This window comes from Dendrobates tinctorius, unplaced genomic scaffold, assembly GCF_039654945.1.
Source record: "Dendrobates tinctorius isolate UK_male_01 unplaced genomic scaffold, ASM3965494v1 ptg000047l, whole genome shotgun sequence".
In the NCBI taxonomy this organism is placed as follows: domain Eukaryota; kingdom Metazoa; phylum Chordata; class Amphibia; order Anura; family Dendrobatidae; genus Dendrobates; species Dendrobates tinctorius.
This window is the reverse complement of record NW_027361715.1, coordinates 9,433,956-9,457,188: the sequence shown is the minus strand read 5'-3', so window position 1 is coordinate 9,457,188 and position 23,233 is coordinate 9,433,956. Positions and strand designations below refer to the sequence as shown.

Here is a 23,233-nt window from a genome sequence, read left to right as displayed (position 1 = left end):
ATGTGTGGTTCCATGGTGTAATGGTTAGCACTCTGGACTCTGAATCCAGCGATTTGAGTTCAAATCTCAGTGGAACCTGTAAGTTTCATCTTTAGCATTATAATTTCTACTATGTTCAACTTTTAGAATGAAACTTGAAACTTAAAAACTTGAAACTTGATTTGAATGGTGCAAGAATCCATGGAATCCTATAAAATTGACTAAAGGAAACAAAATTCTTATCTTGTATGTTACACCAAGCAACAATATTCTATGACTTGTGGAAATGTTCCCATGATTTTTAATTCTGGTGGGAAAATCTGATGATGATTTCAAATCAAAATGGCTTTAGGAAACGCCAGCTTATTTTCCTGAATTTTCTTTTCTCTTGTTTTTTCCAAAATTATCTATAATGTTTTATTGAGGAATTTTTTGGCAATTTAAAAACAATTGTTTAGTCCATCAGTTGAGTATGTTCTTGTGGCTTTTTTGTAGGTGACAAAAGGAACTAGAAGTCACTAAGAGACTTTAAAGTGTCTTTCTAAGCTTCTAGTTGACTTGAATTTTATTACGGAAGGTATTCGAAGCAAAAAAATCAAATGGAAATTGACATAGTCACTTTACCGTTTTGGAAACTTTATGCAGTTAAAAGATGCTCAAAACGACTGAAAATACGAAGACTAATTTTATTTTATGTTTACATAGAAATGAATATTTTTCTTCTTTTGAGCTTTTTTGGTGTATTCTTTAGTAAGTTTTCAGAGCCAACTCACACTAAATCTGCCTTTTAAACTGTTGAAAGGCTTGAGCGGTACAAGGTTTCAAGTTAAGATGACTTCAAATCAGATTTTTAAATTTTAGTGAGGCCTGAAATTTTGAAGGTATCTCAGAAGTTGTGGCTGAGTTGTTAAAGCGATGGACTTGAAATCCATTGGGATCTCCCTGCGCATTCAATCATTGCCAACTATGTCAATTTCCAAGTAGGTTTTTTGATGATTATCTGAGTAGATCAATGCACACCTTCCTTAGTTTATCCCCCAAAAAGTTGTTTCATATCTCTGGACTGGATTTGGAGAACCAACCTGCGGGCATCTAAAGATCTTATTTTGATTAACTGGCCTGGCCCATCATCACATGTGAATCACACTGCTAATCAAAAGATGAGACCTCGTACAATCAGGTAAGAGGTGCTTCTCCATCTCTCATCTAGTTGCCACAAATGTCAGGTATGGTTGATAGATTGGAACATGTGCTTTGCACCGATTCTACTTATATTATCTCTGGGGTGGAATCTTTTACCACACAGTGAAAAATCTTTAGCAACTTCTGGATGAGCAGCTTTCTAGCAGTTTAAGTTTTGCAATTATTTTCCTCTCCTTTTTCCTGGTAACAGAGCTGGCACAGTTTTCATAAACAATTTTAAAACTGTCCTGATTGTGATACTGTGGAATTCTAGGCACACTTGTAGATTAAAAGTGGAGGAGATATTAATTTATGATGGTGTATTAAATGTAGATTTGTACTGCAGCATTAAAGCCAGTTTCACCATCATGCATGATTTCCTTAATGTGTTCCCTTCTCCATTTTCACCACAAGAAAATCTAGAGTAGTCAGCTACATGTGTGGCTCCATGGTGTAATGGTTAGCACTCTGGACTCTGAATCCAGTGATCTGAGTTCAAATTTCAGTGGAACCTGTAAGTTTCATCTATAGCATTATAATTTCTACTATGTTCAACTTTTAGAATGAAACTTGAAACTTAAAAACTTGAAACTTGATTTGAATGGTGCAAGAATCCATGGAATCCTATAAAATTGACTAAAGGAAACAAAATTCTTATCTTGTATGTTACACCAAGCAACAATATTCTATGACTTGTGGAAATGTTCCCATGATTTTTAATTCTGGTGGGAAAATCTGATGATGATTTCAAATCAAAATGGCTTTAGGAAACGCCAGCTTATTTTCCTGAATTTTCTTTTCTCTTGTTTTTTCCAAAATTATCTATAATGTTTTATTGAGGAATTTTTTGGCAATTTAAAAACAATTGTTCAGTCCATCAGTTGAGTATGTTCTTGTGGCTTTTTTGTAGGTGACAAAAGGAACTAGAAGTCACTAAGAGACTTTAAAGTGTCTTTCTAAGCTTCTAGTTGACTTGAATTTTATTACGGAAGGTATTCGAAGCAAAAAAATCAAATGGAAATTGACATAGTCACTTTACCGTTTTGGAAACTATGCAGTTAAAAGATGCTCAAAACGACTGAAAATACGAAGACTAATTTTATTTTATGTTTACATAGAAATGAATATTTTTCTTCTTTTGAGCATTTTTGGTGTATTCTTTAGTAAGTTTTCAGAGCCAACTCACACTAAATCTGCCTTTTAAACTGTTGAAAGGCTTGAGCGGTACAAGGTTTCAAGTTAAGATGACTTCAAATCAGATTTTTAAATTTTAGTGAGGCCTGAAATTTTGAAGGTATCTCAGAAGTTGTGGCTGAGTTGTTAAAGCGATGGACTTGAAATCCATTGGGATCTCCCTGCGCATTCAATCATTGCCAACTATGTCAATTTCCAAGTAGGTTTTTTGATGATTATCTGAGTAGATCAATGCACACCTTCCTTAGTTTATCCCACAAAAAGTTGTTTCATATCTCTGGACTGGATTTGGAGAACCAACCTGCGGGCATCTAAAGATCTTATTTTGATTAACTGGCCTGGCCCATCATCACATGTGAATCACACTGCTAATCAAAAGATGAGACCTCGTACAATCAGGTAAGAGGTGCTTCTCCATCTCTCATCTAGTTGCCACAAATGTCAGGTATGGTTGATAGATTGGAACATGTGCTTTGCACCGATTCTACTTATATTATCTCTGGGGTGGAATCTTTTACCACACAGTGAAAAATCTTTAGCAACTTCTGGATGAGCAGCTTTCTAGCAGTTTAAGTTTTGCAATTATTTTCCTCTCCTTTTTCCTGGTAACAGAGCTGGCACAGTTTTCATAAACAATTTTAAAACTGTCCTGATTGTGATACTGTGGAATTCTAGGCATACTTGTAGATTAAAAGTGGAGGAGATATTAATTTATGATGGTGTATTAAATGTAGATTTGTACTGCAGCTTTAAAGCCAGTTTCACCATCATGCATGATTTCCTTAATGTGTTCCCTTCTCCATTTTCACCACAAGAAAATCTAGAGTAGTAAGCTACATGTGTGGTTCCATGGTGTAATGGTTAGCACTCTGAATCCAGCGATCTGAGTTCAAATCTCAGTGGAACCTGTAAGTTTCATCTTTAGCATTATAATTTCTACTATGTTCAACTTTTAGAATGAAACTTGAAACTTAAAAACTTGAAACTTGATTTGAATGGTGCAAGAATCCATGGAATCCTATAAAATTGACTAAAGGAAACAAAATTCTTATCTTGTATGTTACACCAAGCAACAATATTCTATGACTTGTGGAAATGTTCCCATGATTTTTAATTCTGGTGGGAAAATCTGATGATGATTTCAAATCAAAATGGCTTTAGGAAACGCCAGCTTATTTTCCTGAATTTTCTTTTCTCTTGTTTTTTCCAAAATTATCTATAATGTTTTATTGAGGAATTTTTTGGCAATTTAAAAACAATTGTTTAGTCCATCAGTTGAGTATGTTCTTGTGGCTTTTTTGTAGGTGACAAAAGGAACTAGAAGTCACTAAGAGACTTTAAAGTGTCTTTCTAAGCTTCTAGTTGACTTGAATTTTATTACGGAAGGTATTCGAAGCAAAAAAATCAAATGGAAATTGACATAGTCACTTTACCGTTTTGGAAACTTTATGCAGTTAAAAGATGCTCAAAACGACTGAAAATACGAAGACTAATTTTATTTTATGTTTACATAGAAATGAATATTTTTCTTCTTTTGAGCTTTTTTGGTGTATTCTTTAGTAAGTTTTCAGAGCCAACTCACACTAAATCTGCCTTTTAAACTGTTGAAAGGCTTGAGCGGTACAAGGTTTCAAGTTAAGATGACTTCAAATCAGATTTTTAAATTTTAGTGAGGCCTGAAATTTTGAAGGTATCTCAGAAGTTGTGGCTGAGTTGTTAAAGCGATGGACTTGAAATCCATTGGGATCTCCCTGCGCATTCAATCATTGCCAACTATGTCAATTTCCAAGTAGGTTTTTTGATGATTATCTGAGTAGATCAATGCACACCTTCCTTAGTTTATCCCCCAAAAAGTTGTTTCATATCTCTGGACTGGATTTGGAGAACCAACCTGCGGGCATCTAAAGATCTTATTTTGATTAACTGGCCTGGCCCATCATCACATGTGAATCACACTGCTAATCAAAAGATGAGACCTCGTACAATCAGGTAAGAGGTGCTTCTCCATCTCTCATCTAGTTGCCACAAATGTCAGGTATGGTTGATAGATTGGAACATGTGCTTTGCACCGATTCTACTTATATTATCTCTGGGGTGGAATCTTTTACCACACAGTGAAAAATCTTTAGCAACTTCTGGATGAGCAGCTTTCTAGCAGTTTAAGTTTTGCAATTATTTTCCTCTCCTTTTTCCTGGTAACAGAGCTGGCACAGTTTTCATAAACAATTTTAAAACTGTCCTGATTGTGATACTGTGGAATTCTAGGCACACTTGTAGATTAAAAGTGGAGGAGATATTAATTTATGATGGTGTATTAAATGTAGATTTGTACTGCAGCATTAAAGCCAGTTTCACCATCATGCATGATTTCCTTAATGTGTTCCCTTCTCCATTTTCACCACAAGAAAATCTAGAGTAGTCAGCTACATGTGTGGCTCCATGGTGTAATGGTTAGCACTCTGGACTCTGAATCCAGTGATCTGAGTTCAAATTTCAGTGGAACCTGTAAGTTTCATCTATAGCATTATAATTTCTACTATGTTCAACTTTTAGAATGAAACTTGAAACTTAAAAACTTGAAACTTGATTTGAATGGTGCAAGAATCCATGGAATCCTATAAAATTGACTAAAGGAAACAAAATTCTTATCTTGTATGTTACACCAAGCAACAATATTCTATGACTTGTGGAAATGTTCCCATGATTTTTAATTCTGGTGGGAAAATCTGATGATGATTTCAAATCAAAATGGCTTTAGGAAACGCCAGCTTATTTTCCTGAATTTTCTTTTCTCTTGTTTTTTCCAAAATTATCTATAATGTTTTATTGAGGAATTTTTTGGCAATTTAAAAACAATTGTTCAGTCCATCAGTTGAGTATGTTCTTGTGGCTTTTTTGTAGGTGACAAAAGGAACTAGAAGTCACTAAGAGACTTTAAAGTGTCTTTCTAAGCTTCTAGTTGACTTGAATTTTATTACGGAAGGTATTCGAAGCAAAAAAATCAAATGGAAATTGACATAGTCACTTTACCGTTTTGGAAACTATGCAGTTAAAAGATGCTCAAAACGACTGAAAATACGAAGACTAATTTTATTTTATGTTTACATAGAAATGAATATTTTTCTTCTTTTGAGCATTTTTGGTGTATTCTTTAGTAAGTTTTCAGAGCCAACTCACACTAAATCTGCCTTTTAAACTGTTGAAAGGCTTGAGCGGTACAAGGTTTCAAGTTAAGATGACTTCAAATCAGATTTTTAAATTTTAGTGAGGCCTGAAATTTTGAAGGTATCTCAGAAGTTGTGGCTGAGTTGTTAAAGCGATGGACTTGAAATCCATTGGGATCTCCCTGCGCATTCAATCATTGCCAACTATGTCAATTTCCAAGTAGGTTTTTTGATGATTATCTGAGTAGATCAATGCACACCTTCCTTAGTTTATCCCACAAAAAGTTGTTTCATATCTCTGGACTGGATTTGGAGAACCAACCTGCGGGCATCTAAAGATCTTATTTTGATTAACTGGCCTGGCCCATCATCACATGTGAATCACACTGCTAATCAAAAGATGAGACCTCGTACAATCAGGTAAGAGGTGCTTCTCCATCTCTCATCTAGTTGCCACAAATGTCAGGTATGGTTGATAGATTGGAACATGTGCTTTGCACCGATTCTACTTATATTATCTCTGGGGTGGAATCTTTTACCACACAGTGAAAAATCTTTAGCAACTTCTGGATGAGCAGCTTTCTAGCAGTTTAAGTTTTGCAATTATTTTCCTCTCCTTTTTCCTGGTAACAGAGCTGGCACAGTTTTCATAAACAATTTTAAAACTGTCCTGATTGTGATACTGTGGAATTCTAGGCATACTTGTAGATTAAAAGTGGAGGAGATATTAATTTATGATGGTGTATTAAATGTAGATTTGTACTGCAGCTTTAAAGCCAGTTTCACCATCATGCATGATTTCCTTAATGTGTTCCCTTCTCCATTTTCACCACAAGAAAATCTAGAGTAGTAAGCTACATGTGTGGTTCCATGGTGTAATGGTTAGCACTCTGAATCCAGCGATCTGAGTTCAAATCTCAGTGGAACCTGTAAGTTTCATCTTTAGCATTATAATTTCTACTATGTTCAACTTTTAGAATGAAACTTGAAACTTAAAAACTTGAAACTTGATTTGAATGGTGCAAGAATCCATGGAATCCTATAAAATTGACTAAAGGAAACAAAATTCTTATCTTGTATGTTACACCAAGCAACAATATTCTATGACTTGTGGAAATGTTCCCATGATTTTTAATTCTGGTGGGAAAATCTGATGATGATTTCAAATCAAAATGGCTTTAGGAAACGCCAGCTTATTTTCCTGAATTTTCTTTTCTCTTGTTTTTTCCAAAATTATCTATAATGTTTTATTGAGGAATTTTTTGGCAATTTAAAAACAATTGTTTAGTCCATCAGTTGAGTATGTTCTTGTGGCTTTTTTGTAGGTGACAAAAGGAACTAGAAGTCACTAAGAGACTTTAAAGTGTCTTTCTAAGCTTCTAGTTGACTTGAATTTTATTACGGAAGGTATTCGAAGCAAAAAAATCAAATGGAAATTGACATAGTCACTTTACCGTTTTGGAAACTTTATGCAGTTAAAAGATGCTCAAAACGACTGAAAATACGAAGACTAATTTTATTTTATGTTTACATAGAAATGAATATTTTTCTTCTTTTGAGCTTTTTTGGTGTATTCTTTAGTAAGTTTTCAGAGCCAACTCACACTAAATCTGCCTTTTAAACTGTTGAAAGGCTTGAGCGGTACAAGGTTTCAAGTTAAGATGACTTCACATCAGATTTTTAAATTTTAGTGAGGCCTGAAATTTTGAAGGTATCTCAGAAGTTGTGGCTGAGTTGTTAAAGCGATGGACTTGAAATCCATTGGGATCTCCCTGCGCATTCAATCATTGCCAACTATGTCAATTTCCAAGTAGGTTTTTTGATGATTATCTGAGTAGATCAATGCACACCTTCCTTAGTTTATCCCCCAAAAAGTTGTTTCATATCTCTGGACTGGATTTGGAGAACCAACCTGCGGGCATCTAAAGATCTTATTTTGATTAACTGGCCTGGCCCATCATCACATGTGAATCACACTGCTAATCAAAAGATGAGACCTCGTACGATCAGGTAAGAGGTGCTTCTCCATCTCTCATCTAGTTGCCACAAATGTCAGGTATGGTTGATAGATTGGAACATGTGCTTTGCTTTGCACCGATTCTACTTATATTATCTCTCAGGTGGAATCTTTTACCACACAGTGAAAAATCTTTAGCAACTTCTGGATGAGCAGCTTTCTAGCAGTTTAAGTTTTGCAATTATTTTCCTCTCCTTTTTTCCTGGTAACAGAGCTGGCACAGTTTTCATAACCATTTTTAAAACTGTCCTGATTGTGATACTGTGGAATTCTAGGCACACTTGTAGATTAAAAGTGGAGGAGATATTAATTTATGATGGTGTATTAAATGTAGATTTGTACTGCAGCTTTAAAACCAGTTTCACCATCATGCATGATTTCCTTAATGTGTTCCCTTCTCCATTTTCACCACAAGAAAATCTAGAGTAGTAAGCTACATGTGTGGTTCCATGGTGTAATGGTTTGCACTCTGGACTCTGAATCCAGCGATCTGAGTTCAAATCTCAGTGGAAACTGTAAGTTTCATCCTTAGCATTATAATTTCTACTATGTTCAACTTTTAGAATGAAACTTTATTTGAATGGTGCAAGAATCCATGGAATCCTATAAAATTGACTTCAGGAAACAAAATTCTTATCTTGTATGTTACACCAAGCAACTATATTCTATGACTTGTGTAAATGTTCCCATGATTTTTAATTCGGGTGGGAAAATCTGATGATGATTTCAAATCAAAATGGCTTTAGAAAACGCCAGCTTATTTTCCTGAATTTTCTTTTCTCTTGTTTTTTCCAAAATTATCTATAATGTTTTATTGAGGAATTTTTTGGCAATTTAAAAACAATTGTTTAGTCCATCAGTTGAGTATGTTCTTGTGGCTTTTTTGTAGGTGACAAAAGGAACTAGAAGTCACTAAGAGACTTTAAAGTGTCTTTCTAAGCTTCTAGTTGACTTGAATTTTATTACGGAAGGTATTCGAAGCAAAAAAATCAAATGGAAATTGACATAGTCACTTTACCGTTTTGGAAACTTTATGCAGTTAAAAGATGCTCAAAACGACTGAAAATACGAAGACTAATTTTATTTTATGTTTACATAGAAATGAATATTTTTCTTCTTTTGAGCATTTTTGGTGTATTCTTTAGTAAGTTTTCAGAGCCAACTCACACTAAATCTGCCTTTTAAACTGTTGAAAGGCTTGAGCGGTACAAGGTTTCAAGTTAAGATGACTTCACATCAGATTTTTAAATTTTAGTGAGGCCTGAAATTTTGAAGGTATCTCAGAAGTTGTGGCTGAGTTGTTAAAGCGATGGACTTGAAATCCATTGGGATCTCCCTGCGCATTCAATCATTGCCAACTATGTCAATTTCCAAGTAGGTTTTTTGATGATTATCTGAGTAGATCAATGCACACCTTCCTTAGTTTATCCCCCAAAAAGTTGTTTCATATCTCTGGACTGGATTTGGAGAACCAACCTGCGGGCATCTAAAGATCTTATTTTGATTAACTGGCCTGGCCCATTATCACATGTGAATCACACTGCTAATCAAAAGATGAGACCTCGTACGATCAGGTAAGAGGTGCTTCTCCATCTCTCATCTAGTTGCCACAAATGTCAGGTATGGTTGATAGATTGGAACATGTGCTTTGCTTTGCACCGATTCTACTTATATTATCTCTCGGGTGGAATCTTTTACCACACAGTGAAAAATCTTTAGCAACTTCTGGATGAGCAGCTTTCTAGCAGTTTAAGTTTTGCAATTATTTTCCTCTCCTTTTTCCTGGTAACAGAGCTGGCACAGTTTTCATAAACAATTTTAAAACTGTCCTGATTGTGATACTGTGGAATTCTAGGCACACTTGTAGATTAAAAGTGGAGGAGATATTAATTTATGATGGTGTATTAAATGTAGATTTGTACTGCAGCTTTAAAGCCAGTTTCACCATCATGCATGATTTCCTTAATGTGTTCCCTTCTCCATTTTCACCACAAGAAAATCTAGAGTAGTAAGCTACATGTGTGGTTCCATGGTGTAATGGTTAGCACTCTGAATCCAGCGATCTGAGTTCAAATCTCAGTGGAACCTGTAAGTTTCATCTTTAGCATTATAATTTCTACTATGTTCAACTTTTAGAATGAAACTTGAAAACTTGAAACTTGATTTGAATGGTGCAAGAATCCATGGAATCCTATAAAATTGACTTCAGGAAACAAAATTCTTATCTTGTATGTTACACCAAGCAACTATATTCTATGACTTGTGTAAATGTTCCCATGATTTTTAATTCGGGTGGGAAAATCTGATGATGATTTCAAATCAAAATGGCTTTAGAAAACGTCAGCTTATTTTCCTGAATTTTCTTTTCTCTTGTTTTTTCCAAAATTATCTATAATGTTTTATTGAGGAATTTTTTGGCAATTTAAAAACAATTGTTTAGTCCATCAGTTGAGTATGTTCTTGTGGCTTATTTGTAGGTGACAAAAGGAACTAGAAGTCACTAAGAGACTTTAAAGTGTCTTTCTAAGCTTCTAGTTGACTTGAATTTTATTACGGAAGGTATTCGAAGCAAAAAAATCAAATGGAAATTGACATAGTCACTTTACCGTTTTGGAAACTTTATGCAGTTAAAAGATGCTCAAAACGACTGAAAATACGAAGACTAATTTTATTTTATGTTTACATAGAAATGAATATTTTTCTTCTTTTGAGCTTTTTTGGTGTATTCTTTAGTAAGTTTTCAGAGCCAACTCACACTAAATCTGCCTTTTAAACTGTTGAAAGGCTTGAGCGGTACAAGGTTTCAAGTTAAGATGACTTCACATCAGATTTTTAAATTTTAGTGAGGCCTGAAATTTTGAAGGTATCTCAGAAGTTGTGGCTGAGTTGTTAAAGCGATGGACTTGAAATCCATTGGGATCTCCCTGCGCATTCAATCATTGCCAACTATGTCAATTTCCAAGTAGGTTTTTTGATGATTATCTGAGTAGATCAATGCACACCTTCCTTAGTTTATCCCCCAAAAAGTTGTTTCATATCTCTGGACTGGATTTGGAGAACCAACCTGCGGGCATCTAAAGATCTTATTTTGATTAACTGGCCTGGCCCATCATCACATGTGAATCACACTGCTAATCAAAAGATGAGACCTCGTACGATCAGGTAAGAGGTGCTTCTCCATCTCTCATCTAGTTGCCACAAATGTCAGGTATGGTTGATAGATTGGAACATGTGCTTTGCTTTGCACCGATTCTACTTATATTATCTCTGGGGTGGAATCTTTTACCACACAGTGAAAAATCTTTAGCAACTTCTGGATGAGCAGCTTTCTAGCAGTTTAAGTTTTGCAATTATTTTCCTCTCCTTTTTCTTGGTAACAGAGCTGGCACAGTTTTCATAAACAATTTTAAAACTGTCCTGATTGTGATACTGTGGAATTCTAGGCACACTTGTAGATTAAAAGTGGAGGAGATATTAATTTATGATGGTGTATTAAATGTAGATTTGTACTGCAGCTTTAAAGCCAGTTTCACCATCATGCATGATTTCCTTAATGTGTTCCCTTCTCCATTTTCACCACAAGAAAATCTAGAGTAGTCAGCTACATGTGTGGTTCCATGGTGTAATGGTTAGCACTCTGGACTCTGAATCCAGCGATCTGAGTTCAAATCTCAGTGGAACCTGTAAGTTTCATCTTTAGCATTATAATTTCTACTATGTTCAACTTTTAGAATGAAACTTGGTGCAAGAATCCATGGAATCCTATAAAATTGACTTCAGGAAACAAAATTCTTATCTTGTATGTTACACCAAGCAACTATATTCTATGACTTGTGTAAATGTTCCCATGATTTTTAATTCGGGTGGGAAAATCTGATGATGATTTCAAATCAAAATGGCTTTAGGAAACGCCAGCTTATTTTCCTGAATTTTCTTTTCTCTTGTTTTTTCCAAAATTATCTATAATGTTTTATTGAGGAATTTTTTGGCAATTTAAAAACAATTGTTTAGTCCATCAGTTGAGTATGTTCTTGTTGCTTTTTTGTAGGTGACAAAAGGAACTAGAAGTCACTAAGAGACTTTAAAGTGTCTTTCTAAGCTTCTAGTTGACTTGAATTTTATTACGGAAGGTATTCGAAGCAAAAAAATCTAATGGAAATTGACATAGTCACTTTACCGTTTTGGAAACTTTATGCAGTTAAAAGATGCTCAAAACGACTGAAAATACGAAGACTAATTTTATTTTATGTTTACATAGAAATGAATATTTTTCTTCTTTTGAGCTTTTTTGGTGTATTCTTTAGTAAGTTTTCAGAGCCAACTCACACTAAATCTGCCTTTTAAACTGTTGAAAGGCTTGAGCGGTACAAGGTTTCAAGTTAAGATGACTTCACATCAGATTTTTAAATTTTAGTGAGGCCTGAAATTTTGAAGGTATCTCAGAAGTTGTGGCTGAGTTGTTAAAGCGATGGACTTGAAATCCATTGGGATCTCCCTGCGCATTCAATCATTGCCAACTATGTCAATTTCCAAGTAGGTTTTTTGATGATTATCTGAGTAGATCAATGCACACCTTCCTTAGTTTATCCCCCAAAAAGTTGTTTCATATCTCTGGACTGGATTTGGAGAACCAACCTGCGGGCATCTAAAGATCTTATTTTGATTAACTGGCCTGGCCCATCATCACATGTGAATCACACTGCTAATCAAAAGATGAGACCTCGTACAATCAGGTAAGAGGTGCTTCTCCATCTCTCATCTAGTTGCCACAAATGTCAGGTATGGTTGATAGATTGGAACATGTGCTTTGCTTTGCACCGATTCTACTTATATTATCTCTCGGGTGGAATCTTTTACCACACAGTGAAAAATCTTTAGCAACTTCTGGATGAGCAGCTTTCTAGCAGTTTAAGTTTTGCAATTATTTTCCTCTCCTTTTTCCTGGTAACAGAGCTGGCACAGTTTTCATAAACAATTTTAAAACTGTCCTGATTGTGATACTGTGGAATTCTAGGCACACTTGTAGATTAAAAGTGGAGGAGATATTAATTTATGATGGTGTATTAAATGTAGATTTGTACTGCAGCTTTAAAGCCAGTTTCACCATCATGCATGATTTCCTTAATGTGTTCCCTTCTCCATTTTCACCACAAGAAAATCTAGAGTAGTCAGCTACATGTGTGGTTCCATGGTGTAATGGTTAGCACTCTGGACTCTGAATCCAGCGATCTGAGTTCAATTCTCTGTGGAACCTGTAAGTTTCCTCTTAAGCATTATAATTTCTACTATGTTCAACTTTTAGAATGAAACTTGAAACTTTGAAACTTTATTTGAATGGTGCAAGAATCAATGGAATCGTATAAAATTGACTTCAGGAAACAAAATTCTTATCTTGTATGTTACACCAAGCAACTATATTCTATGACTTGTGTAAATGTTCCCATGATTTTTAATTCGGGTGGGAAAATCTGATGATGATTTCAAATCAAAATGGCTTTAGAAAACGCCAGCTTATTTTCCTGAATTTTCTTTTCTCTTGTTTTTTCCAAAATTATCTGTAATGTTTTATTGAGGAATTTTTTGGCAATTTAAAAACAATTGTTTAGTCCATCAGTTGAGTATGTTCTTGTGGCTTTTTTGTAGGTGACAAAAGGAACTAGAAGTCACTAAGAGACTTTAAAGTGTCTTTCTAAGCTTCTAGTTGACTTGAATTTTATTACGGAAGGTATTCGAAGCAAAAAAATCAAATGGAAATTGACATAGTCACTTTACCGTTTTGGAAACTTTATGCAGTTAAAAGATGCTCAAAACGACTGAAAATACGAAGACTAATTTTATTTTATGTTTACATAGAAATGAATATTTTTCTTCTTTTGAGCTTTTTTGGTGTATTCTTTAGTAAGTTTTCAGAGCCAACTCACACTAAATCTGCCTTTTAAACTGTTGAAAGGCTTGAGCGGTACAAGGTTTCAAGTTAAGATGACTTCACATCAGATTTTTAAATTTTAGTGAGGCCTGAAATTTTGAAGGTATCTCAGAAGTTGTGGCTGAGTTGTTAAAGCGATGGACTTGAAATCCATTGGGATCTCCCTGCGCATTCAATCATTGCCAACTATGTCAATTTCCAAGTAGGTTTTTTGATGATTATCTGAGTAGATCAATGCACACCTTCCTTAGTTTATCCCCCAAAAAGTTGTTTCATATCTCTGGACTGGATTTGGAGAACCAACCTGCGGGCATCTAAAGATCTTATTTTGATTAACTGGCCTGGCCCATCATCACATGTGAATCACACTGCTAATCAAAAGATGAGACCTCGTACGATCAGGTAAGAGGTGCTTCTCCATCTCTCATCTAGTTGCCACAAATGTCAGGTATGGTTGATAGATTGGAACATGTGCTTTGCTTTGCACCGATTCTACTCATATTATCTCTGGGGTGGAATCTTTTACCACACAGTGAAAAATCTTTAGCAACTTCTGGATGAGCAGCTTTCTAGCAGTTTAAGTTTTGCAATTATTTTCCTCTCCTTTTTCCTGGTAACAGAGCTGGCACAGTTTTCATAAACAATTTTAAAACTGTCCTGATTGTGATACTGTGGAATTCTAGGCACACTTGTAGATTAAAAGTGGAGGAGATATTAATTTATGATGGTGTATTAAATGTAGATTTGTACTGCAGCTTTAAAGCCAGTTTCACCATCATGCATGATTTCCTTAATGTGTTCCCTTCTCCATTTTCACCACAAGAAAATCTAGAGTAGTCAGCTACATGTGTGGTTCCATCTAAAGTTTCATCTTTAGCATTATAATTTCTACTATGTTCAACTTTTAGAATGAAACTTGAAACTTTGAAACTTTATTTGAATGGTGCAAGAATCCATGGAATCCTATAAAATTGACTTCAGGAAACAAAATTCTTATCTTGTATGTTACACCAAGCAACTATATTCTATGACTTGTGGAAATGTTCCCATGATTTTTAATTCGGGTGGGAAAATCTGATGATGATTTCAAATCAAAATGGCTTTAGAAAACGCCAGCTTATTTTCCTGAATTTTCTTTTCTCTTGTTTTTTCCAAAATTATCTATAATGTTTTATTGAGGAATTTTTTGGCAATTTAAAAACAATTGTTTAGTCCATCAGTTGAGTATGTTCTTGTGGCTTTTTTGTAGGTGACAAAAGGAACTAGAAGTCACTAAGAGACTTTAAAGTGTCTTTCTAAGCTTCTAGTTGACTTGAATTTTATTACGGAAGGTATTCGAAGCAAAAAAATCAAATGGAAATTGACATAGTCACTTTACCATTTTGGAAACTTTATGCAGTTAAAAGATGCTCAAAACGACTGAAAATACGAAGACTAATTTTATTTTATGTTTACATAGAAATGAATATTTTTCTTCTTTTGAGCTTTTTTGGTGTATTCTTTAGTAAGTTTTCAGAGCCAACTCACACTAAATCTGCCTTTTAAACTGTTGAAAGGCTTGAGCGGTACAAGGTTTCAAGTTAAGATGACTTCACATCAGATTTTTAAATTTTAGTGAGGCCTGAAATTTTGAAGGTATCTCAGAAGTTGTGGCTGAGTTGTTAAAGCGATGGACTTGAAATCCATTGGGATCTCCCTGCGCATTCAATCATTGCCAACTATGTCAATTTCCAAGTAGGTTTTTTGATGATTATCTGAGTAGATCAATGCACACCTTCCTTAGTTTATCCCCCAAAAAGTTGTTTCATATCTCTGGACTGGATTTGGAGAACCAACCTGCGGGCATCTAAAGATCTTATTTTGATTAACTGGCCTGGCCCATCATCACATGTGAATCACACTGCTAATCAAAAGATGAGACCTCGTACGATCAGGTAAGAGGTGCTTCTCCATCTCTCATCTAGTTGCCACAAATGTCAGGTATGGTTGATAGATTGGAACATGTGCTTTGCTTTGCACCGATTCTACTTATATTATCTCTGGGGTGGAATCTTTTACCACACAGTGAAAAATCTTTAGCAACTTCTGGATGAGCAGCTTTCTAGCAGTTTAAGTTTTGCAATTATTTTCCTCTCCTTTTTCCTGGTAACAGAGCTGGCACAGTTTTCATAAACAATTTTAAAACTGTCCTGATTGTGATACTGTGGAATTCTAGGCACACTTGTAGATTAAAAGTGGAGGAGATATTAATTTATGATGGTGTATTAAATGTAGATTTGTACTGCAGCTTTAAAGCCAGTTTCACCATCATGCATGATTTCCTTAATGTGTTCCCTTCTCCATTTTCACCACAAGAAAATCTAGAGTAGTCAGCTACATGTGTGGTTCCATGGTGTAATGGTTAGCACTCTGGACTCTAAATCCAGCGATCTGAGTTCAAATCTCAGTGGAACCTGTAAGTTTCATCTTTAGCATTATAATTTCTACTATGTTCAACTTTTAGAATGAAACTTGAAACTTTGAAACTTTATTTGAATGGTGCAAGAATCCATGGAATCGTATAAAATTGACTTCAGGAAACAAAATTCTTATCTTGTATGTTACACCAAGCAACTATATTCTATGACTTGTGTAAATGTTCCAGTGATTTTTAATTCGGGTGGGAAAATCTGATGATGATTTCAAATCAAAATGGCTTTAGAAAACGCCAGCTTATTTTCCTGAATTTTCTTTTCTCTTGTTTTTTCCAAAATTATCTATAATGTTTTATTGAGGAATTTTTTGGCAATTTAAAAACAATTGTTTAGTCCATCAGTTGAGTATGTTCTTGTGGCTTTTTTGTAGGTGACAAAAGGAACTAGAAGTCACTAAGAGACTTTAAAGTGTCTTTCTAAGCTTCTAGTTGACTTGAATTTTATTACGGAAGGTATTCGAAGCAAAAAAATCAAATGGAAATTGACATAGTCACTTTACCGTTTTGGAAACTTTATGCAGTTAAAAGATGCTCAAAACGACTGAAAATACGAAGACTAATTTTATTTTATGTTTACATAGAAATGAATATTTTTCTTCTTTTGAGCTTTTTTGGTGTATTCTTTAGTAAGTTTTCAGAGCCAACTCACACTAAATCTGCCTTTTAAACTGTTGAAAGGCTTGAGCGGTACAAGGTTTCAAGTTAAGATGACTTCACATCAGATTTTTAAATTTTAGTGAGGCCTGAAATTTTGAAGGTATCTCAGAAGTTGTGGCTGAGTTGTTAAAGCGATGGACTTGAAATCCATTGGGATCTCCCTGCGCATTCAATCATTGCCAACTATGTCAATTTCCAAGTAGGTTTTTTGATGATTATCTGAGTAGATCAATGCACACCTTCCTTAGTTTATCCCCCAAAAAGTTGTTTCATATCTCTGGACTGGATTTGGAGAACCAACCTGCGGGCATCTAAAGATCTTATTTTGATTAACTGGCCTGGCCCATCATCACATGTGAATCACACTGCTAATCAAAAGATGAGACCTCGTACGATCAGGTAAGAGGTGCTTCTCCATCTCTCATCTAGTTGCCACAAATGTCAGGTATGGTTGATAGATTGGAACATGTGCTTTGCTTTGCACCGATTCTACTTATATTATCTCTGGGGTGGAATCTTTTACCACACAGTGAAAAATCTTTAGCAACTTCTGGATGAGCAGCTTTCTAGCAGTTTAAGTTTTGCAATTATTTTCCTCTCCTTTTTCCTGGTAACAGAGCTGGCACAGTTTTCATAAACAATTTTAAAACTGTCCTGATTGTGATACTGTGGAATTCTAGGCACACTTGTAGATTAAAAGTGGAGGAGATATTAATTTATGATGGTGTATTAAATGTAGATTTGTACTGCAGCTTTAAAGCCAGTTTCACCATCATGCATGATTTCCTTAATGTGTTCCCTTCTCCATTTTCACCACAAGAAAATCTAGAGTAGTCAGCTACATGTGTGGTTCCATGGTGTAATGGTTAGCACTCTGGACTCTGAATCCAGCGATCTGAGTTCAAATCTCAGTGGAACCTGTAAGTTTCATCTTTAGCATTATAATTTCTACTATGTTCAACTTTTAGAATGAAACTTGAAACTTTGAAACTTGATTTGAATGGTGCAAGAATCCATGGAATCGTATAAAATTGACTTCAGGAAACAAAATTCTTATCTTGTATGTTACACCAAGCAACTATATTCTATGACTTGTGTAAATGTTCCCATGATTTTTAATTCGGGTGGGAAAATCTGATGATGATTTCAAATCAAAATGGCTTTAGAAAACGCCAGCTTATTTTCCTGAATTTTCTTTTCTCTTGTTTTTTCCAAAATTATCTATAATGTTTTATTGAGGAATTTTTTGGCAATTTAAAAACAATTGTTTAGTCCATCAGTTGAGTATGTTCTTGTGGCTTATTTGTAGGTGACAAAAGGAACTAGAAGTCACTAAGAGACTTTAAAGTGTCTTTCTAAGCTTCTAGTTGACTTGAATTTTATTACGGAAGGTATTCGAAGCAAAAAAATCAAATGGAAATTGACATAGTCACTTTACCGTTTTGGAAACTTTATGCAGTTAAAAGATGCTCAAAACGACTGAAAATACGAAGACTAATTTTATTTTATGTTTACATAGAAATGAATATTTTTCTTCTTTTGAGCTTTTTTGGTGTATTCTTTAGTAAGTTTTCAGAGCCAACTCACACTAAATCTGCCTTTTAAACTGTTGAAAGGCTTGAGCGGTACAAGGTTTCAAGTTAAGATGACTTCACATCAGATTTTTAAATTTTAGTGAGGCCTGAAATTTTGAAGGTATCTCAGAAGTTGTGGCTGAGTTGTTAAAGCGATGGACTTGAAATCCATTGGGATCTCCCTGCGCATTCAATCATTGCCAACTATGTCAATTTCCAAGTAGGTTTTTTGATGATTATCTGAGTAGATCAATGCACACCTTCCTTAGTTTATCCCCCAAAAAGTTGTTTCATATCTCTGGACTGGATTTGGAGAACCAACCTGCGGGCATCTAAAGATCTTATTTTGATTAACTGGCCTGGCCCATCATCACATGTGAATCACACTGCTAATCAAAAGATGAGACCTCGTACGATCAGGTAAGAGGTGCTTCTCCATCTCTCATCTAGTTGCCACAAATGTCAGGTATGGTTGATAGATTGGAACATGTGCTTTGCTTTGCACCGATTCTACTTATATTATCTCTGGGGTGGAATCTTTTACCACACAGTGAAAAATCTTTAGCAACTTCTGGATGAGCAGCTTTCTAGCAGTTTAAGTTTTGCAATTATTTTCCTCTCCTTTTTCCTGGTAACAGAGCTGGCACAGTTTTCATAAACAATTTTAAAACTGTCCTGATTGTGATACTGTGGAATTCTAGGCACACTTGTAGATTAAAAGTGGAGGAGATATTAATTTATGATGGTGTATTAAATGTAGATTTGTACTGCAGCTTTAAAGCCAGTTTCACCATCATGCATGATTTCCTTAATGTGTTCCCTTCTCCATTTTCACCACAAGAAAATCTAGAGTAGTCAGCTACATTTGTGGTTCCATGGTTTAATGGTTAGCACTCTGGACTCTGAATCCAGCGATCTGAGTTCAAATCTCAGTGGAACCTGTAAGTTTCATCTTTAGCATTATAATTTCTACTATGTTCAACTTTTAGAATGAAACTTGAAACTTTGAAACTTGATTTGAATGGTGCAAGAATCCATGGAATCGTATAAAATTGACTTCAGGAAACAAAATTCTTATCTTGTATGTTACACCAAGCAACTATATTCTATGACTTGTGTAAATGTTCCCATGATTTTTAATTCGGGTGGGAAAATCTGATGATGATTTCAAATCAAAATGGCTTTAGAAAACGCCAGCTTATTTTCCTGAATTTTCTTTTCTCTTGTTTTTTCCAAAATTATCTATAATGTTTTATTGAGGAATTTTTTGGCAATTTAAAAACAATTGTTTAGTCCATCAGTTGAGTATGTTCTTGTGGCTTATTTGTAGGTGACAAAAGGAACTAGAAGTCACTAAGAGACTTTAAAGTGTCTTTCTAAGCTTCTAGTTGACTTGAATTTTATTACGGAAGGTATTCGAAGCAAAAAAATCAAATGGAAATTGACATAGTCACTTTACCGTTTTGGAAACTTTATGCAGTTAAAAGATGCTCAAAACGACTGAAAATACGAAGACTAATTTTATTTTATGTTTACATAGAAATGAATATTTTTCTTCTTTTGAGCTTTTTTGGTGTATTCTTTAGTAAGTTTTCAGAGCCAACTCACACTAAATCTGCCTTTTAAACTGTTGAAAGGCTTGAGCGGTACAAGGTTTCAAGTTAAGATGACTTCACATCAGATTTTTAAATTTTAGTGAGGCCTGAAATTTTGAAGGTATCTCAGAAGTTGTGGCTGAGTTGTTAAAGCGATGGACTTGAAATCCATTGGGATCTCCCTGCGCATTCAATCATTGCCAACTATGTCAATTTCCAAGTAGGTTTTTTGATGATTATCTGAGTAGATCAATGCACACCTTCCTTAGTTTATCCCCCAAAAAGTTGTTTCATATCTCTGGACTGGATTTGGAGAACCAACCTGCGGGCATCTAAAGATCTTATTTTGATTAACTGGCCTGGCCCATCATCACATGTGAATCACACTGCTAATCAAAAGATGAGACCTCGTACGATCAGGTAAGAGGTGCTTCTCCATCTCTCATCTAGTTGCCACAAATGTCAGGTATGGTTGATAGATTGGAACATGTGCTTTGCTTTGCACCGATTCTACTTATATTATCTCTGGGGTGGAATCTTTTACCACACAGTGAAAAATCTTTAGCAACTTCTGGATGAGCAGCTTTCTAGCAGTTTAAGTTTTGCAATTATTTTCCTCTCCTTTTTCCTGGTAACAGAGCTGGCACAGTTTTCATAAACAATTTTAAAACTGTCCTGATTGTGATACTGTGGAATTCTAGGCACACTTGTAGATTAAAAGTGGAGGAGATATTAATTTATGATGGTGTATTAAATGTAGATTTGTACTGCAGCTTTAAAGCCAGTTTCACCATCATGCATGATTTCCTTAATGTGTTCCCTTCTCCATTTTCACCACAAGAAAATCTAGAGTAGTCAGCTACATTTGTGGTTCCATGGTTTAATGGTTAGCACTCTGGACTCTGAATCCAGCGATCTGAGTTCAAATCTCAGTGGAACCTGTAAGTTTCATCTTTAGCATTATAATTTCTACTATGTTCAACTTTTAGAATGAAACTTGAAACTTTGAAACTTGATTTGAATGGTGCAAGAATCCATGGAATCGTATAAAATTGACTTCAGGAAACAAAATTCTTATCTTGTATGTTACACCAAGCAACTATATTCTATGACTTGTGTAAATGTTCCCATGATTTTTAATTCGGGTGGGAAAATCTGATGATGATTTCAAATCAAAATGGCTTTAGAAAACGCCAGCTTATTTTCCTGAATTTTCTTTTCTCTTGTTTTTTCCAAAATTATCTATAATGTTTTATTGAGGAATTTTTTGGCAATTTAAAAACAATTGTTTAGTCCATCAGTTGAGTATGTTCTTGTGGCTTATTTGTAGGTGACAAAAGGAACTAGAAGTCACTAAGAGACTTTAAAGTGTCTTTCTAAGCTTCTAGTTGACTTGAATTTTATTACGGAAGGTATTCGAAGCAAAAAAATCAAATGGAAATTGACATAGTCACTTTACCGTTTTGGAAACTTTATGCAGTTAAAAGATGCTCAAAACGACTGAAAATACGAAGACTAATTTTATTTTATGTTTACATAGAAATGAATATTTTTCTTCTTTTGAGCTTTTTTGGTGTATTCTTTAGTAAGTTTTCAGAGCCAACTCACACTAAATCTGCCTTTTAAACTGTTGAAAGGCTTGAGCGGTACAAGGTTTCAAGTTAAGATGACTTCACATCAGATTTTTAAATTTTAGTGAGGCCTGAAATTTTGAAGGTATCTCAGAAGTTGTGGCTGAGTTGTTAAAGCGATGGACTTGAAATCCATTGGGATCTCCCTGCGCATTCAATCATTGCCAACTATGTCAATTTCCAAGTAGGTTTTTTGATGATTATCTGAGTAGATCAATGCACACCTTCCTTAGTTTATCCCCCAAAAAGTTGTTTCATATCTCTGGACTGGATTTGGAGAACCAACCTGCGGGCATCTAAAGATCTTATTTTGATTAACTGGCCTGGCCCATCATCACATGTGAATCACACTGCTAATCAAAAGATGAGACCTCGTACGATCAGGTAAGAGGTGCTTCTCCATCTCTCATCTAGTTGCCACAAATGTCAGGTATGGTTGATAGATTGGAACATGTGCTTTGCTTTGCACCGATTCTACTTATATTATCTCTGGGGTGGAATCTTTTACCACACAGTGAAAAATCTTTAGCAACTTCTGGATGAGCAGCTTTCTAGCAGTTTAAGTTTTGCAATTATTTTCCTCTCCTTTTTCCTGGTAACAGAGCTGGCACAGTTTTCATAAACAATTTTAAAACTGTCCTGATTGTGATACTGTGGAATTCTAGGCACACTTGTAGATTAAAAGTGGAGGAGATATTAATTTATGATGGTGTATTAAATGTAGATTTGTACTGCAGCATTAAAGCCAGTTTCACCATCATGTATGATTTCCTTAATGTGTTCCCTTCTCCATTTTCACCACAAGAAAATCTAGAGTAGTAAGCTACATGTGTGGTTCCATGGTGTAATGGTTAGCACTCTGGACTCTGAATCCAGCGATCTGAGTTCAAATCTCAGTGGAACCTGTAAGTTTCATCTTTAGCATTATAATTTCTACTATGTTCAACTTTTAGAATGAAACTTGAAACTTAAAAACTTGAAACTTGATTTGAATGGTGCAAGATTCCATGGAATCCTATAAAATTGACTAAAGGAAACAAAATTCTTATCTTGTATGTTACACCAAGCAACAATATTCTATGACTTGTGGAAATGTTCCCATGATTTTTAATTCTGGTGGGAAAATCTGATGATGATTTCAAATCAAAATGGCTTTAGGAAACGCCAGCTTATTTTCCTGAATTTTCTTTTCTCTTGTTTTTTCCAAAATTATCTATAATGTTTTATTGAGGAATTTTTTGGCAATTTAAAAACAATTGTTTAGTCCATCAGTTGAGTATGTTCTTGTGGCTTTTTTGTAGGTGACAAAAGGAACTAGAAGTCACTAAGAGACTTTAAAGTGTCTTTCTAAGCTTCTAGTTGACTTGAATTTTATTACGGAAGGTATTCGAAGCAAAAAAATCAAATGGAAATTGACATAGTCACTTTACCGTTTTGGAAACTTTATGCAGTTAAAAGATGCTCAAAACGACTGAAAATACGAAGACTAATTTTATTTTATGTTTACATAGAAATGAATATTTTTCTTCTTTTGAGCTTTTTTGGTGTATTCTTTAGTAAGTTTTCAGAGCCAACTCACACTAAATCTGCCTTTTAAACTGTTGAAAGGCTTGAGCGGTACAAGGTTTCAAGTTAAGATGACTTCACATCAGATTTTTAAATTTTAGTGAGGCCTGAAATTTTGAAGGTATCTCAGAAGTTGTGGCTGAGTTGTTAAAGCGATGGACTTGAAATCCATTGGGATCTCCCTGCGCATTCAATCATTGACAACTATGTCAATTTCCAAGTAGGTTTTTTGATGATTATCTGAGTAGATCAATGCACACCTTCCTTAGTTTATC

The 23,233-nt window shown here is 34.9% G+C and overlaps 10 non-coding genes across 10 annotated transcripts; all 10 read left to right on the top strand.

Moving 5' to 3' along the window:
* Positions 1-6: 6 nt before the first annotated feature.
* On the top strand, positions 7-78 carry TRNAQ-CUG (transfer RNA glutamine (anticodon CUG)). Its single transcript has one exon. It is a non-coding gene; the product is annotated as a tRNA-Gln (tRNA).
* A 1,525-nt stretch (positions 79-1,603) lies between these two features.
* On the top strand, positions 1,604-1,675 carry TRNAQ-CUG (transfer RNA glutamine (anticodon CUG)). The gene has a single exon. It is a non-coding gene; the product is annotated as a tRNA-Gln (tRNA).
* A 3,113-nt stretch (positions 1,676-4,788) lies between these two features.
* TRNAQ-CUG (transfer RNA glutamine (anticodon CUG)) lies at positions 4,789-4,860 on the top strand. The gene has a single exon. It is a non-coding gene; the product is annotated as a tRNA-Gln (tRNA).
* A 3,119-nt stretch (positions 4,861-7,979) lies between these two features.
* TRNAQ-CUG (transfer RNA glutamine (anticodon CUG)) lies at positions 7,980-8,051 on the top strand. Its single transcript has one exon. It is a non-coding gene; the product is annotated as a tRNA-Gln (tRNA).
* A 3,096-nt stretch (positions 8,052-11,147) lies between these two features.
* On the top strand, positions 11,148-11,219 carry TRNAQ-CUG (transfer RNA glutamine (anticodon CUG)). The gene has a single exon. It is a non-coding gene; the product is annotated as a tRNA-Gln (tRNA).
* Positions 11,220-12,718: 1,499 nt separating this feature from the next.
* On the top strand, positions 12,719-12,790 carry TRNAQ-CUG (transfer RNA glutamine (anticodon CUG)). Its single transcript has one exon. It is a non-coding gene; the product is annotated as a tRNA-Gln (tRNA).
* Positions 12,791-17,440: 4,650 nt separating this feature from the next.
* TRNAQ-CUG (transfer RNA glutamine (anticodon CUG)) lies at positions 17,441-17,512 on the top strand. Its single transcript has one exon. It is a non-coding gene; the product is annotated as a tRNA-Gln (tRNA).
* A 1,523-nt stretch (positions 17,513-19,035) lies between these two features.
* Positions 19,036-19,107, top strand: TRNAQ-CUG (transfer RNA glutamine (anticodon CUG)). The gene has a single exon. It is a non-coding gene; the product is annotated as a tRNA-Gln (tRNA).
* Positions 19,108-20,630: 1,523 nt separating this feature from the next.
* On the top strand, positions 20,631-20,702 carry TRNAQ-CUG (transfer RNA glutamine (anticodon CUG)). The gene has a single exon. It is a non-coding gene; the product is annotated as a tRNA-Gln (tRNA).
* A 1,523-nt stretch (positions 20,703-22,225) lies between these two features.
* On the top strand, positions 22,226-22,297 carry TRNAQ-CUG (transfer RNA glutamine (anticodon CUG)). Its single transcript has one exon. It is a non-coding gene; the product is annotated as a tRNA-Gln (tRNA).
* The last annotated feature ends 936 nt before the right edge of the window (positions 22,298-23,233 follow it).